General features: G+C 38.1%; 1 pseudogene; it reads left to right on the top strand.

The window, feature by feature from the left end:
- Positions 1-9,153: 9,153 nt before the first annotated feature.
- LOC122748063 lies at positions 9,154-10,108 on the top strand (annotated as a pseudogene).
- Positions 10,109-16,859: the final 6,751 nt, after the last annotated feature.

The raw sequence follows: 16,859 nt of genomic DNA, 5'->3' as shown, positions 1-16,859 counted from the left end.
GATAGCTTCTATTATGAAGCTCTGTATTTATGTCTCTTTATTGGAGGTGAGGTACAGAGCAGTCTTGTAGAAACAGGTGATACCTGAATGAGCCAAGCACAGTGAGAGCAACATCCTGGCTACAACATACAGTGATAGTAAAGACATTTAGCTATCTCCAAGTTTTTTTTCAATGAAATCTTTCAGGAAATCTTCTCCCTCTAAAATGACTTCCTGGTGATCAGGAAGTATGGTAACAACTTCCTTATTTTGCCAGCTCTAACAACTCTCTCCAGCCACATGTGAAACTGAGCATTCTCTTTCAGGGGATAAGATGGACATTTAATGAAATAGGGGACTACCAGCGTTTCCTAATGAAAAGAACAGTACTGAATAGAAAATTTGATCTTAACATACAAGACTCAAGAGATGTTTAAAAAGGTAAATGGGAAAAAAAGTTATTCAATAAGGTTAAACTGCTTACATCCCTACATGGGAAAATAATACTTATAACTCTTGAGAACTGTATATCTATTTGGGTAGATAGGATTATACACAGAGGGTATAAATATAAATTGACATTTATGTGATAATAAAAATAATATTAAGGTTAAAAAAGGAGTTTGTGGGCAAAAGAGGAAAGGAGAGATGGAATGGGGTTAATTACTTCATATGAAGAGGTGCATAAAACCTATTACAATAGAGGGAAAGAAGGGACAGGTGAACATTGTTTCAACATTATTCTCAGTAGATTTAATTCAAAGAGGGAATAACATATATGTTCACTTGGATAAAGAAATTTAGCTTTTTCTTTAGGGAAGTAAAAGGGTAAGGGGAAAAGGGGGGCTGATAGAGGGGAGGACAGAAGCAGGAGATAAAAGGGTAAAGAAAAGGGTGGGGGCTGATAAAAGAGACAGCAGATTGGGGGAGGCAGGGGTAAGAAGGAAAACATTGGTGAGAAGGAATAGGGTGAAAAGAAGTGGAAGAAAGTACAAAGGGGGTAAATAGGATGGAGGGAAATAGACAGTTAGTAATAATAACTGTGAGTGTGAATGGGATGAACTCTGCATAAAATAGAAGCAAATAGAGTGGATTAAAAAACAGAATCCTAGATTTGTTGTTTACAAGAAACATATTTAAAGCAGAGAGATACACACAGAGTAAAGGTAAATGGTTGGAGCAAAATACATTATGTTTCAGCTGAAGTAAAAAAAAGCAGGGGTAGCAATCCTTATCTCAGACAAAACAAAGGCAAAAATAGGTTAAAGGAAAAAATTAAAACACATAAGGAAGGAAACTACATCTTGCTAAAAGGTACCATGGATAATGAAGTAATATCAATAGTAACCTTATATGCACCAAGTGGTAAAGCATTCAAATTCTTAGCAAATGATCAGGATAATACACTTTGACCAGGTGGGATATATACCAGGAATGCAGGGCTGGTTCAACATTAGGAAAACTATTAAAATAATCAACCACATCAATAAGAAAACTATCAAAAATCATATAATTATCTCAATAGATTCAGAGAAAGCTTTTGACAAAATACAGCACCCATTCCTAATAAAAATACTAGAAAGCATAGGAATCGGTGGAGCTTTCCTTGAAATAATAAGCAGTATCTACCTAAAACCATCAGCAAACATTATATGTAATGGAGATATGTTAGAGGCCTTCCCAATAAGATCAGGATGTCCATTTTCACCTCTGTTATTTAATATTGTACTAGAAACGTTAGCTTTAGCAATCAGAAACGAAAAAGGAATTAACAGAATTAGAATAGGCAAGGAGGAAACAAAACTAACACTCTTTGCAGATGATATGATGGTATAGTTAGAAAGTCCTAAAGAAACAACTAAAAAACTGCTTGAAACAATTATCAATTTTAGCAAAATTGCAGGATATAAAAATAAATCCATATAAATCATCAGCATTTCTATACATGAACAACAAAGTCCAGCAGGGAGACATACCATTTAAAGTAATGGTAGACATAGAGTCTACTTGCCAAGGCAAATGCAGAAACTCTATGAATGCAATTATAAAACAATTTACACACAAATGGAATCAGATCTAAATAATTGGAAAGATATCAATTGCTCATGGATAGGCCGAGCTAATATAATAAAAATGACAATTCTACCTAAATTAATTTAGTTATTCAGTGCCATACCAGACTACTAAAATTATTTTGTAGAGCTAGAAAAAATAATAACAAAATGCATGTAGAAAAACAAAAGGTCAATAAGATCAAGGGAGGGGGCAGCTAAATGGCACAGTGGATAGAGCACTGGCCCTGGAGTCAGGAGGACTTGAGTTCAAATCTGGCCTCAGACACTTAACACTTCCTGGCTGTGTGTGACCCAGGGCAAGTCACTTAACCCCAATTACCTCACAAAAAGAAAAAAAAGAAGATCAAGGGAAGCAATGAAAAAAATGCACAGGAAGGTGTACTATCTGTAAAAAAAAATCTGAAGCTTTACTATAAAGCAGCAGTCATCAAAACTATTTGGTACTGGCTAAGAAATAGAGTGGTGGATCAATGGAATAGGTTAGGAAAAGAAGACACAGTAGTAAATGACTTTAGTAATGTACTGTTTGATAAACCCAAAGCCTCCATTTTCTGGGATAGGAACTCAATATTCGATAAAAACTGCTGGGAAAACTGGAGGATAGTATGGCGGAAACTATGCATAGACCAACATCTTACACCTTATACTAAAATAAGGTCAAAATGGGTACATGATTTAGACATAAGAGGTGATACCCTAGGTAAATTAGGAGAGGAAGGAATAGTCTACCTTTCAGATCTTTGGAAAGGAGAACAGTTAATAAGAGATAGAGAGTATTATGAAATGCAAAAAGGATGATTTTGATTACATCAAATTAACATTTTTCTACAAACAGAAGCAATGCATCCAAAATTAGAAGGGAAGCAGTAAGCTGTTAAACAATTTTTATAGCCAATGTTTCTGACAAAGGCCTCATTTCTAAAATATATCCGGAACTAAATCAAATTTATAAAAATCCAAGTGAATCCCCAATTGAGAAGTGGTCAAAGGATATGAACAGGCAGTTTTCTGATGAAGATATAAAAGCTATCTATTGTCATATGAAAAAAATGCTCTAAATCACTATTGATTAGAGAAATGCAAATTAAAACAACTCTAAGGTACCACCTGACACCTATCAGATTGGCTAATATGACAAAAAAAGAAGATAAGAAATGTTGGAGAAGTTATCGAAAAATTGAGACACTAATGCATTGTTGGTGAAGCTGTGAACTGATCCAACCCTTCTGAAGAGTAATTTGGAACTATGCCCAAAGGGCTATAAAGCTGTGCATACCCTTTGACCCAGCAATACCACTACTAGGTCTTTTCCCCAAAGACATAATAAAAAAGGGAAAAGGACCCACATGTACAAAAATATTTATAGCTGCTCTTTTTGTGGTGGCAAGTAATTGGAAATTGAGGGGATTCCCATCAATTGGGGAATAGCTGAACAACTTGTGGTATATGAAATGTAATGGAATACTATTCCATGATTAGCAGGGGCAGCTAGGTGGCGCAGTGGATAGAGCACTGGCCCTGGAGTCAGGAGTACCTGAGTTCAAATCTGACATCAGACACTTAACACTTACTAGCTGTGTGACCCTGGGCAATTAACTTAACCCCAGTTGCCCCACTAAAAAAAAAAAAAAAGAAATCATTAGCAGGTGGATTTCAGAGAAATCTGGAAGGACTTATATGAACTGATGCTGAGTGAAGTGAGCAGAACCAGGAGAACATTGTACACAGTGTCAACAACATTGTATGTTGATCAACTGTGATGGACTTGACTTTTCTCAGCAACTAAATAATCCAGGATAGTTCCAAAGGACTCATGATGGAAAATGCTCTCTAAATCCAGAAAAAACAAACAAACAAAAAAACAAACAACAAACCAACTATGGAATCTAGATGCAGATTGAACCATAATATCTCTATTTTTTTGTTTTTTTGTTTTTGTTTTTCCTTTTTGCTTTGATTCTCCTTGCACAGCATGACTAATGCAGAAATATGTTTAATGTGATTGTACATATATAATGCATACTGGATTGCTAGCTGTCTTGGGGAGGGTAAAAGGAGGGGAGAGAGGGAGAAAAATTGAAACTAGAAATCTTATAAAAACAAATGTTGTAAACTATTATGGGAATTTATTGTGATTTGGGGACCCTGCCTTTGAGCTCAGATTAAAAAGCCTTGGGGTTTTTCTCTGTGTGAGATGGACTGGTGCCCCTTCCTCTCTGCCTCAGTGGCTGAGCTGAGAATCCTGTGGGCCTTGGAGTCTTAGGGGGTGCCAGCCAGGCTGGACAGCTGGGGAAATCCCCAGCTCCCTCCGCCCTGAGGGGATCTACCGCAAAGATCCCAGGCTAGCTCTGGCAGCGTCCCTGGGCATGGCCCGTGCAGAGGTCCCAGGTGCGCAGCAGGGGGCATGCGCCCCTTGAGCCTGGGGTGTGGTACACACAGCTCACTCGAGCCACCCAGTTGCAGTGCTAGCACAGCCAGCGAATTAGCTTGGTGTGCATAGGTGGCCAGACGAGGTTTGAGGGGAGAGAAGGAATATAGCCTGGGAGATAGAGACGCTAGGAGGTCGGTGAGAGAAGGAAGAGAGATGCCAGAGGAACGAGGATGCTAAGGAGATGCAGGGACCTTTTCAGTAAGAGGGGGTCACTACGGTGGATAGAGGAGAAGGAAAAGGGAAAAAGGGGGACTGACAGAGCAAGTAGAGAAGAGGTAAAGGGGGGTTAACAAAGTGAAGGGGGCTTGGAGTTAGGAGAGAGGAGCGAAGCAGTGAAAGTTGGAGGAGAGCTAGCGAGAAGGTAGAGACGCTGAGAGGTTGGTGGGAGAAGCAGCAGAGGGGAGTTGGATTGAAGGAGAGAGAGAGTCAGAGGAAGAGTGAGAGTGAGGCAAGGTAGTGAAAGACGCGAAGGAAGGAGAAAGTGCAAGCTGAGAAAAAGTTGGAGAGGACTGAAGGAGAAGAAGTCCAAGCAAGGCATGGCCAGCATACCCTTAGTCGAGAGGCAGCAATGGCCTTTATTATATTAAAAGCAGTCAGGTCATAAAACTTTGCATTTCTTTACCCTTATCTCTTACATTTATTTTTATAAATAAACCCTGATTTGATTATTTAATTAAAAGAGGCCTTTGCTTACCAATTTGGGAGAAGCAATGTGGAGAAATTTTTGAATGGCCTTAACAGACACTTAGTAAATTAATAGCAGTAAGCCAACCAGTCAAAAGTCCACAGATTAGGCCAGTTAGTAATAGTATTTTGACATTTGAATGGTGACCACGAAGGGACTTATGGCCCAATTATAATTTTTCTATAGTTATAATTTTTCATATAAGTCCAGTTATATAATTTTTCAGATTAGATATAGTTAGTATTTTTTACACTATCTCTACATGTAACTGGGAAATAATAAAATAATTTTATGGAAAAAAAAAGAAAACCAAAAACCCCAATGAAAATACTGAACGCTTTGTAAAGGAGGTTGCCCTGAAAAGTGAAAAATCAATCCTGATTGGTGGATATTTAATGAGGACGTGGGCTAAGAGTCTTCACCTCCTGCTGAGAATGTGGTTTGATCTTGAGATTCAGTCAGTTCAACAATGTGGATGAAGTGATGTATCTCCAGCCATTAGATTATTTTATAAACAATAATCACTTAAACCATTTGATGCTGGTTAAACTCTCTGTAGTCTGAATTAGTTCATGCAACTATTACAGGTTTCCCTGAAATGGTGTGTGCTTTATTACAGGTTATTGTTCCATAGTGTTCACATTCCAAAATGTATTCAGTTGTTGCAATGTTAATTGTAGGACCCCATATCCTACTTTCTGGTTCTTTGACATAACAAAAGGAGCTCCTTTTTACGTTCACCCTCCCTTCTGAACTGCCCTTTTTAGATATTTCTCCAGGCTAATAAGAAAGGAGCCTCTAAGCTTTAGTTCACAAAAGGATCAGATTTTATTACTTGGGAATTAATTAAACAACAAGGTGAAACTAATAAAAATCAAAGATAAGGAAATAGGAAAATAGAAATACAGATAAATACTCTTAATTCTAAACTTAACCCAGACTGTTTCCAATTTAGCTAGTTCAAAGGAATTTAAGGTTTTCTGTAATTAAACTCGCCAACCACTGGGACAGTCTGCAGTTGTCCGTGACACGTCACCAGCACAAGGGGCCCAGACTGAAAAGTCTGAATTCCGGAAGATGCCTAGCGTTCCGGAAGCAGCCTGCCTCCTTTCAGGGAGTGTTAAACCTCTCCTCCCCTAAAAGGGGAGGTCCTTCAAAAGCAGCCTATGGAGAGTTCTCCTTCTGACCTCAGTAGCATAGTAACCTCAGGGTGGGCCAGGTGTGGCCCCTCCCAAATGATTTAGCTAAAAACCGCAATATTGATCTTTATCCCAAATAATTTTTTACCACAGGGTCATGGCTTCTCTTTTATGGCCCAACATCCATAATCTATTCTCCTTCAGACTGACCTAGAGTGATGCCACCACTCTGAGCCAGTTTTCTCTGACTCAATGTCATCCCCCATTAGGAATACAGTTACCCCTTTTCCATTATTATTTTCCCCATCAGGGTTTCAATATATTGTGGATCAACATAAGAAATTAAATGGGAATTTGGGGGAGAGTTTTGCAGAATCCACAGATGACTCAAAAAAGCTAGCAGATGACACAGAAAAAGTTTAGAGACACCAAAATGCATAAAATATATGTATAGTATAGTATAATATCAACCCAAATTTTACAATACGGTACTATAAACACCCCATAGAAAAAGAAAAAAATCAGTCTTCTTCTCTAGTAAAAGGGAGGACCAAACCATTTCATGTGGATTTTCTAGATTGTGTGGAAGTCACACCCCTAACTCCCAAGATGTTAAAGGGATAACTGTGTTTAGGTGTGAACTCATGATATATTGTGTGATGGGCTCAGTTCAGATGTCCCCACTACCTCTCAAGCACAAAAACAGATCCCCTATGACTGTCATACTGCCTGAAATGTCATCTTCGTTGTTGTTATTGTTTAGTTGTTTTAGTCTTATCCAACTCTTTGTGAACCCATTGAGATTTTCTTGGCAAAGATATTAGAATGATTTCCTATTTCCTTCTCCAGCTCATTTTTCAGATGAGGAAACTGATGTGAACACAGTTAAATGACTTGACCAGGGTCACATAGCTAGCAAATATTTGAGTTCCCATTTCACTTCAGGTCCTTCTGATTTGCACTCTCTCTACTGTGCCATAAAGCTTCCCCCATCATCCTTTTAGTACTATTCATTTGAGTTTTCAGACTCATAGAATGTTAGGGCAGGAAGGGACCTCTGAGGGCATCTGTTCCATTTTGGATCTGATCAATCATCTCCTCTGCCACATTCCTGGCAAGAGCTTATATAACCAAATCTTGTCATCTAAAATTTAGAGCTGGAGGAGATCTTAGAGATGAACAATTCTAACCCTCTCATTTCATAGGTGAGGAAACTAAGGTTGAGGCTGGTGAAGCAAAAGTCATAAAGGTAGCATGCATAAGAATTGGTATTTTACCTCTTGTCCTCTTGCTTCCAGTTCAGTGCTCCTTCCACTAATCAATGCTTTTTTTTTTCTGGGGTGATCAAATAAGCATTGTCTTCTCCAGGCATCTCTTTTAAATTCTTCTCCAAAGTAGATACTAATAATTTAGTATGATTGATTTTGTTAGAGAATGAAGCTGATGATAGTGGGAAGGTAAGAGGTATTTCAGGGTTTGCAAAATGACACAACTAGTGATGTCAGTGCCCCCTAGAAACTGAACATAATGGGGATGCTCCCTGTTCCTTCCTTAGTCCTATTGCTTCCCAGGGACACCTGTTGGGGAGTAAATACTAAATTAGATGAAGGTACAATAAAGAGTGAGTCCTCTGATGCCAGGTCTGTTGTTTTGCAACATGGTTCTCATGGTTTTGCAGCCACATTTCTCATGCTTTTAAGATGATATATGAAATGATTAATGCCAGGAGGGTTAGAAGCCATTATGGAGGATACAAGATAGCACCCAATCCTAAAGGCGGACTTCCCTGACTAGGCTGGTGAGAGAAGAAATCAGAACATTTTCAATTCTGAAGAAACAGTCTTAGTTGTTTCCTCCCTTCTCCATCCAACAAAGCAAAACAGAGCAAGATAGAATAGATGGATAGAAGGTTGACTTCAGTTAAGAAAACGTGGATTTAATTCCTGTGTCTGAAATATCCTAATTGTATGATTGTATAAATGCAACCAATCAGTTTCCTAAGAAACTCTCTAAGAGAGTGGTGGTGAAGGTGATAGGAGTAGAGAAGGTGATAACAGTTTATAGAGAGATGACAGTGAGACAGGAGAAACCTGGGATAAAGGGAGGGGATTTCATGAGCAAGGGATAGTGATTACAGCTTAAATAGAGCATAAAGTTATGGAAAATGCACTTAGCTATCCCCCAGGTTCAGTTTAATGGAATCTCTCAAGAAAGCAACCTCCTCTGGGGTACCATCCCTATGAAAGAAAAGAATAAGGATAACTCCCTCTAGCTTGTCAGCTCTGACAACTTTTTTCAGCCACATTCTTATTGACCCTTCTTTTTGTGTATAAGGCGAACATTTCATTTATTCAACCTAGAGTTTAATTGTTTAGTGGTGCCTATATCTTTTTCTTTCTGACTTTCTTTTCTAACTGCATCAGACATAAATCTAGATTCTCTTCTTTTATAGGTCTGGGGAAATACTTGGAATATTCTCAAGCAGATAATTGTACAAAGAACTTTGATAATAATAAGAGGATTCTCCTTTTGGGAGTCAGAATACCAAGATCTTGCCTCTACTGAGTGACCTTGGTCAAATTACTTAACCTTGATCTGCCTCAGTTTCCACATAATTCACATTATACTTTCTCTAACCTACTTCACAAGGATTCTAAGAGGATCAAGTGACATAATGGATGGGAAAATACTTCAGAAAATATAAAGTATTTTTATATGTAAGGGTTACACTTTTAAGAATATATCCAGGCTTCAACATGTCTGAGACCCATAAAATATACCTCTTCTTTCCTTTGTAGGGGCTTGAGAGTATGGGATAGGACCATGAAACCATGAAACAGCTCCATGGCCAACTCCAATGACAGTAATATACTGTCCTCCACATTCTACCTCACTGGCATCCCTGGCTATGAGGCAGCTCACTGTTGGATTTCCATCCCCTTCTGTCTCCCTCATCTGATTGGGATAGTTGGTAATAGCACCATCATTCACATTATTAGGACTGACCCAAGCCTCCATGAACCCATGTACTACTTTCTTGCCATGTTTCCCCTTACTGGCATGGGTATGTCCCTTTCCACAATGCCCACTCTGCTCAGGATCTTCTGGTTCAGTGCCAACAAGATCACCTTTGATGCCTGTGTGATCACGTGTTCTTCATTCTCTGTCACTGATGGAGTCAGCTGTACTCCTTGCCATGGCCTTTGACTGCTATGTGGCAATCTGTAATCCTCTGAGGTATGCCACCATCCTTAACCCATGGCACATTGTTCAGACAGGAGTGATTTAGCTCCTTAGAAGTACTGCCCTCTTACCACCCTTACTCATCTGCCTCCTGTGGTATCCCTTCTGTGACACCCATGTCCTCTCCCACTCATTCTGTTTGCAGCAGGATATGATTAAGTTGGCTTGTGCTGACACTACCTTCAATGTCATGTATGATTTGGCTTTGATTATATTATTCTGGGGTGTGGAGTCCCTAGGAATCAGCATGTCCTACATCTTCATTCTCCATTCTGTGCTGAGCATTGCATCCCAGGAGGAACTCCTCAAGACCCTCAACACATGTGCCTCCCACATCTGTGTTGTCCTTATTCTTGATGTGCCCATGATTTGGCTTTCCATGGTACATCGCTTTGCCAAGCACTCCTCCCCTCTTGTTCATATCCTTATGGCCAACATTTACCTGCTGGTGTCTCATGTGCTCAACCCCATCATCTACAGTGTCAAGACTAAACAAATATGTCATGGGATGCTCTGGATGCTGGCACCACAGAAACTTCTCTCTGCCTTCAAGTAAATGTAGGAGGCCAAATGACAAGAGGAGGAGAAGGAGGAAGAAAGAAATGGAGAAGAAGGAGAATCTCAGTAGGGAACCAATGTAGTAAAATACCTCTTATTGTTCTAAATCTTGTGACGTGGAAAATTATTCTTTTGAGAAAGAAAAGATGAGAGAACAACAGTTCCAAATGAGAGACCAAGAAAAAAACCCAGGATACTCTCGGTAATTCATTTTTTCAAAAAGAGGCATATATTGTTCCTTCCCTTAATTTAATATTCCATAAGATAATCACTCTGATCATCCAAAATAGAGATCATCAGGGGTTTGGTGACATCAGTTGAAGAGCTATGTTTAGTGGTTAGTTGCTAAAAAGTTAAAATTTCAAATGTCCATAATAACCTTTGAGAGTTGAGACTTCCCCCCAATTGATCCTGTATGTATTGTGTTTATATGTAGTTGTTTGTATATTGTTTCATCAATTAGACTATGAACTTCTTGAGATCAGAGGGCTCTAGTTTTTTTTGTTCTGTTTGTTTTTTTGTTTGACCCTGTCTTTGTATTCTTGGTTTTTAGCACAATGACTTGCACAAAGTAGGCATTTAGTAAAGGTTAATTGATTGACTATTCTGTGGGCCAAATGAACTGCATATCACAAATGTTTTCCCCCTCTCTTCCTTTCTTGCCTCTGCCTTAGTATCTCTCCTCTTATATAGACCTTGGATATGCTGGTATTAATTTTATTCATCTGATCCTCATAATAATAACACATATAGAAGTGTTTAAGAGTTTCCAAAGTACTTTGCAAATTTCATCTTATTTGATTGGTCCCCACAATAGTATTATAAGGTAGGAGCTATAGTTATAATTCCCATTTTACAGATTCTAGATGGCTTGCTTATAGTCTCAAAAGTGGCAATTTTTTATAGATATGTTATAAACCCACATTTCCCTGACCCAAAATACTGAACTCTACCCCCTACAACATACCATCTCTCTTTGAGGGAGGTTGGATGGATATTCTTCCTTTTATAACAATAAGGAAGCTGAAACAAAGAGAAAAGAAGGTACTTGTCTCTGGTTTGAAGAGGCTATAGAGCTTGGGCATTGTTTTTTTTTTTAGTACCACTAAGACTGGAAATTCTAGTAACCATCATCACACAGTAACATGGCCATAAAGATATGGTCATGGGATCATATACTTAAAGTTGTGGCACACTTCAGACTGTCCTCTACTCTAAGGCCCTCTTTATTGAAGAGGAAAGTGAGGCTCATTGAGGTTGTAGCTTTCCTAGGGCCATACATGGAAGTAAAGTAGCAGAGGCATGTTTGGAAATGAGGTTGTCCCCTGATTCCCCAAATAGTATTCTTTCCATTGTACCATACTTCCCCCTTTGATATGTTGTTTATTTACATATTTTTGAGATGAATAGCTTTATTGTGGAAGGAAATATGGAAGTATCTAAAGATCATCAGGAAGGAAAATGGTGACAAAAGGATAAAAAGAAAGGTCAAGAAAGAAGTTGTATGGATCAGCTGAAATGAACAGATAGAAAAGAGGCCAGGTCTAGAGTTTTCTCGATTTTAAATTAGGAAAGATCTCCATTCCTCTTTTCTCATCTATACGTGAGGCTTTCTTCCAGTGTGGATAAATGAAAGAAAGAAGAACATAGGACATATCTACCTATACATGTCTATAGGTATATAAATTAATAGCACACATCAAAACCTACATTTAACTTAGAAGCAGTCTGTTACCTCATTTAAAACAAAAATCAAAGTAATACCAACTATATCTTTATGACTAAAATAATCAAGCTTTGCTAACATATATTTGTTTCTAAAATAAATACTCTCTAATTCTCTGCAAAAAGTAGTTGGTGGATAAAACTTCTAGAACAAGACCACAGCTATACTGGGGAAAAGTTAATAAACAAACAAGGGATAGAGATGATAAAAAAATGAAATAATTAATTTAGCTTATGTGAAATTGAAATACTTTTATACTCTTTAATGGAGGACTGTCAAAGGCCCTTAGTCCTTAGAGTATGTACAGTGTACCCCTATGAGTACAAATCTATGTGTGGCTTGATGATCCTGCATATATTATTCATAAGGAGGAAGTCTGTACAAATAATTCACAAGGGGTCAGCCTTCACCCCATTTCAGTACTCTGGCGGGATCATCTGTTTCTTTTCTTATGGTGGCAAAAAACCCAAACCCAAACCCAAACAAATCATTTTAGTAGATTGCTAAGACTTAGTTTAATGTGCATACAAAAGCTTTGCCTGTGAACTCTCACTTTCTTCCCTTGTAGCAGGAAGGCAAGAGCCAAAGTGAGTTGCCAGTTTGGGAAACCCTTTCCTCACCTGACCACCACTTATTTGCGAATATATGGTGCCTCTATTTATTTTTCTTTTGTGTTTATTCTTATCTTAGATGAATGGTTCAGTTATAGAGCAAATCAAGTTATGATCTTATTAGCTTTGAAAGGTCAAAAAAGTCAACAAAGTTTAGCAATTTGAGATAGTAACAGAACCTGCAAATAGCCTTCAATTACATAACTGCTGAATCTGGTGGAGGAGCCAACCCCGTGGAGTGCCCTGCTTGACCCAGGCCAATGAGGAACCAGTCCAACTAAGTAAAGGAGGGATTCCTTTATTGGCCACACCATACCTAGAACTGAACTTTGAGGTGACTGGAGAGAGAGAGAGAGAGAGAGAGAGAGAGAGAGAGAGAGAGAGAGAGAGAGAGACAGACTTCCAGGGAGAGGGATTCCCCCATAAACAAACAAAAAACCCCAAAATAATAAAAAAAACCCTACATGACTTGGGGAGAAGAGGAGGGCATGTTGTAGCAATCTCTCTGTGTTCAAGTCCACTCTCCCTGGGGACTTAGTGGGTATGTTGAGGTTGAGAATGTGCTTCCTGGGTGGTGGGAGAAGTGTTATACTTCAGCCCTCATTATACCTTCTCAGTAAACATCTCTTTTAAAAGGATATTTTCTGTTAAATGATTAATTTATATCAATAAGATGTCAGGTTAACTATATTGAGGAAAACACCAATGGGGCTCATGTATTATAGTATTAGAAACCTCAGCCCTTCAGGGTTACCCTCAGAGCCATGAGTTAAGTAATATTAGCTATCCCCTAGATGAGAGATGTCAAACATGTAGCCTGCAGCCTGCATGAATCCACCACATCCACCACATATCTGAAACCAAAATAAATGAAATTGGGAAACGTTTAACAAAATACAATAAGACAAATTATATTAATGTGTTTATCATCATCCTGTAGCATCCTTATGTATGGTTTGGTGGTCATCATTTCTATTTATGTTTGACATGACAGCTCTGGATACCTGGTCTGCTAATAGGAATATGAGTAAGGAAAGTGAGCTTAGAGCCTATATGTTCCACTAGCAAAGTCAATGCAATCAAGGTAAGGGAAGAAAAGGCTCTAAAGTAAGGAAAAGAGTTGGGATTGACCCAAGTCTTCCAGTCACTACTATTCACTTGGTCACCCTTCTGTAGATGTGTACTAGTTTGTTGATATCTGTATGTGTGGTGGTTCCTATAACTAAACATATAGTAACTAAATACAGTATTCATGGTGTGTTCTGATTAGAATAAGTACAAAGAAGTTATTTCTTCTGATATGTTGGTTCTCATTTTATTTTATTTTTTTATTTTTGGGGGGTGGGTTGGGCAATGAGGGTTAAGTGACTTGCCCAAAGTCACACAGCTAGTAAGTGTCAAGTGTCTGAGGTCAGATTTGAACTCAGGTACTCCTGACTCCAGGGCCAGTGTTCTATCCACTGCACCACCTAGCTGCCCCTCATTTTCTCTTAATAGAACATAAGGTAGAAGTGTTTTATTTTTTCATTGTCATGTCACCTAAGACTCATGAAGCTTGCTGCCCACGAAAAGCCCCAAGTGTTTTACACATAAACTAATAACTTTTCATGTCTACCCTATCCCATATTTATGTAACTAAATATCATCTTGATATATAGGGACAAATATACTAGTCTTCTGAGATCTCTTTGGATCTTAACTGTCAGTCAAAGACTATTTACTTTCCTTTCAATCTTCCCCTCACATAAAGTTTTAACAAGCAAGTAATCTGTGTTTTCATTCAAATCATTAATAAAAGCATACACACATATACATATATGTACACATACTGTCAATCTATCATTTAACTGTCTATATTTTTAGGGCACTCTAGTAATTGCTTTTCAGGCTGATATGAAACCATTAATAAATATACATTGGGTTCAGCCATTTAAATTGTTCTAAATATGCTTAACTGTCTTGATCACTTGATCTCTTTCACAAGGATAGCATGAACAATTTTGTAAATTTTAAATGATATATATGTATATGTGTATGTATGTATGTATATGTGTGTGTGTATTACACACATATACTGGAATGAAGAATCTCTTTTATGCAAAGCTCTTATATTCATTCCACCACTCACTTCTTGCACATATGTAATGTTCTTGAAGGAAACAATGTTAATGAAAACAACTGATCAACTTGAAATACTTATTTCTAGAATTTTCCAATTACAATTCCATCATTTTAATCTGCTAAATACAGCTATAAATCTTCTTTGTATTTATTTCTATGTGACTTATATTTAATTTATCTTTCAATGTTGTACCGCTCCTAATTTTTATTTGTCTCTTTACCCTAATTGTAAGCTATATTCCATTTGGGGGAGAATATGACTATGGAAACTACTTATGTATCCTAGTCAAATTTTCTTCTTATAAACAAATTTTTAAGTGCCTTGGCTAACATAAAAACATCAAGAATACTGAGATAATTCTTTGATAAAATATGGAGACTATTTAGGAGTGTCAAATATTTGAAAGTGCAGCCAAAAAGTGACAGGATATGAATGACTTAGCATTTCTAGATATAGAACTTAGTATACAACGGTGAAGGCAGAGCCATGAACGATTGAGAAATATCAGTTCCAAGGGTGATCTTGAGTTCATTTACTTCTGAGGGAACTACTGAAGTTATATTATGGATTTTATAGATTTATTTGTTCCTATGAAATCTTGAGTTCTCTATGTGTTTGGGGTATCAATTACAGATAGCTAGATACTGCAGATTAGAGGCAGCTAAGTCCCTCAGTGGATAGAACACTGGGTTTGGAGTCAGGAAGACCAGAATTCAAATCTGGCCTTAGACACTTAGACTTTGGGCAAGTCATTAATTTTCTATTTGCCTTAATCCATTGGAGAAGAAAATGGCAAACCACTCCAGTATCTTTGCCAAACCTCCCTCCTCCCCATCAACAGTATTATTTTGATATGGTCCTAGGGGTCACAAATCATTAGATACAACAATGATTGAACAACAAAAACAGACAATGTAGATGACAGAGTACTGAACTAGGAGTCAGGAATACCTGAGTTCAAATATGGCCTCAGACAGTTATCAGCTGTGTGATTCTGGGGGGCACAGTGAATAGAGTAGGAGGACCTGAGTTCAAATCCAGCCTCAGACACTTGACACTTACTAGCCATGTGACCCTGGGCAAGTCAACTCAACTCCAGTTGCTTCAAACATCGAGGGCTATCTCCATTCATCTTGATATATATCTTACCACTGGACTTAGATGACTCTGGAGGAGGCAGTAAGGTTGGTGACTTTGCATAACCCTCCCTCTCTTAAATCCAGTTCATTGCAAGTTATGACATAGCCTCCCAATGCCATGGTCTTCTTCAAGAATGAAGTACAAACAATAACAACAACAACAACAGTTTCAGTGCCATTCTGGGCAAGTCATTTAACCAATGTCTTTCCTGTTTCCTCAACTATAAAATGGGGGTAGTAGTGGTACCTACCTCTCAGGGTCGTTGTGGAAATCAAATGAGATAATAATTGTATAATGCTTAGCACAGTGCCTGGCACATTGTAAGAACTTAACTGATGCTTGTTTCCTAATTTAAGGACTCCTGTGAATCTTTTGTTTCCTTTACCCCTTCTTTCTGAGGTGAAAGAAAGGCAATTCTCTATCCATATGCACTTGTTATCTTAAACACCTTTACATGATCAATGAGGAAATATCTCTTGCTAGATTACATACATTAGTTACAAGAATTTCTTTTGATTTAATTTTTTTTGGTGGAGCAATGAGGGTTAAGTGACTTGCCCAGGGTCACACAGCTACTGAGTGTCAAGTGTCTGAGTCCAGATTTGAACTCAGGTCCTCCTGAATCCAGGGCCTGTGCTTTATCCACTGTGCCATGTAGCTGCCCACAAGAATTTCTTTTGAAACTACCTCTTTCATCATTTCTTATGTCACAATAGTATTACATTAATTCATATATAATGCTTTATTCTACTCATCTTCAACTTACTTACTTTGTAGTTCTTTGCTAGTACAAAAAAAGAGGGACTATAAATATTTTTATGCAGATGTACTCTCTCAAGTAGAGACTAGCCCAAATAGAGACTCTTTATGTAATTTACTCAAGGATATTTTAACTATAGAAGGAATATCTTCTTATCCTTGTGTAGCATGCATTTAAAAAACCTATCAAATATGGTGCCACAGGATTTAACCCATGTCTATTGGGGTGAGAATTACATTTTCTTTCTAATTTGTTCTTGTTGCACTTAAAAGCCTGAGCAAGGGGGCGGAGCCAAGATGGCGGAGAAGAAGCAGCAAGCTGCCTGAACTCTCCTTCTGTTCCCTCAAAAAGAACATTAAATCAAGCCTCTGGACTGATTCTGAAACTACA

This window comes from Dromiciops gliroides, chromosome 3 (genome assembly GCF_019393635.1).
Source record: "Dromiciops gliroides isolate mDroGli1 chromosome 3, mDroGli1.pri, whole genome shotgun sequence".
Classification (NCBI taxonomy): Eukaryota; Metazoa; Chordata; class Mammalia; order Microbiotheria; family Microbiotheriidae; genus Dromiciops; species Dromiciops gliroides.
The sequence above is the reverse complement of the archived record's forward strand: the minus strand, read 5'-3'. Positions and strand labels throughout refer to the sequence as shown.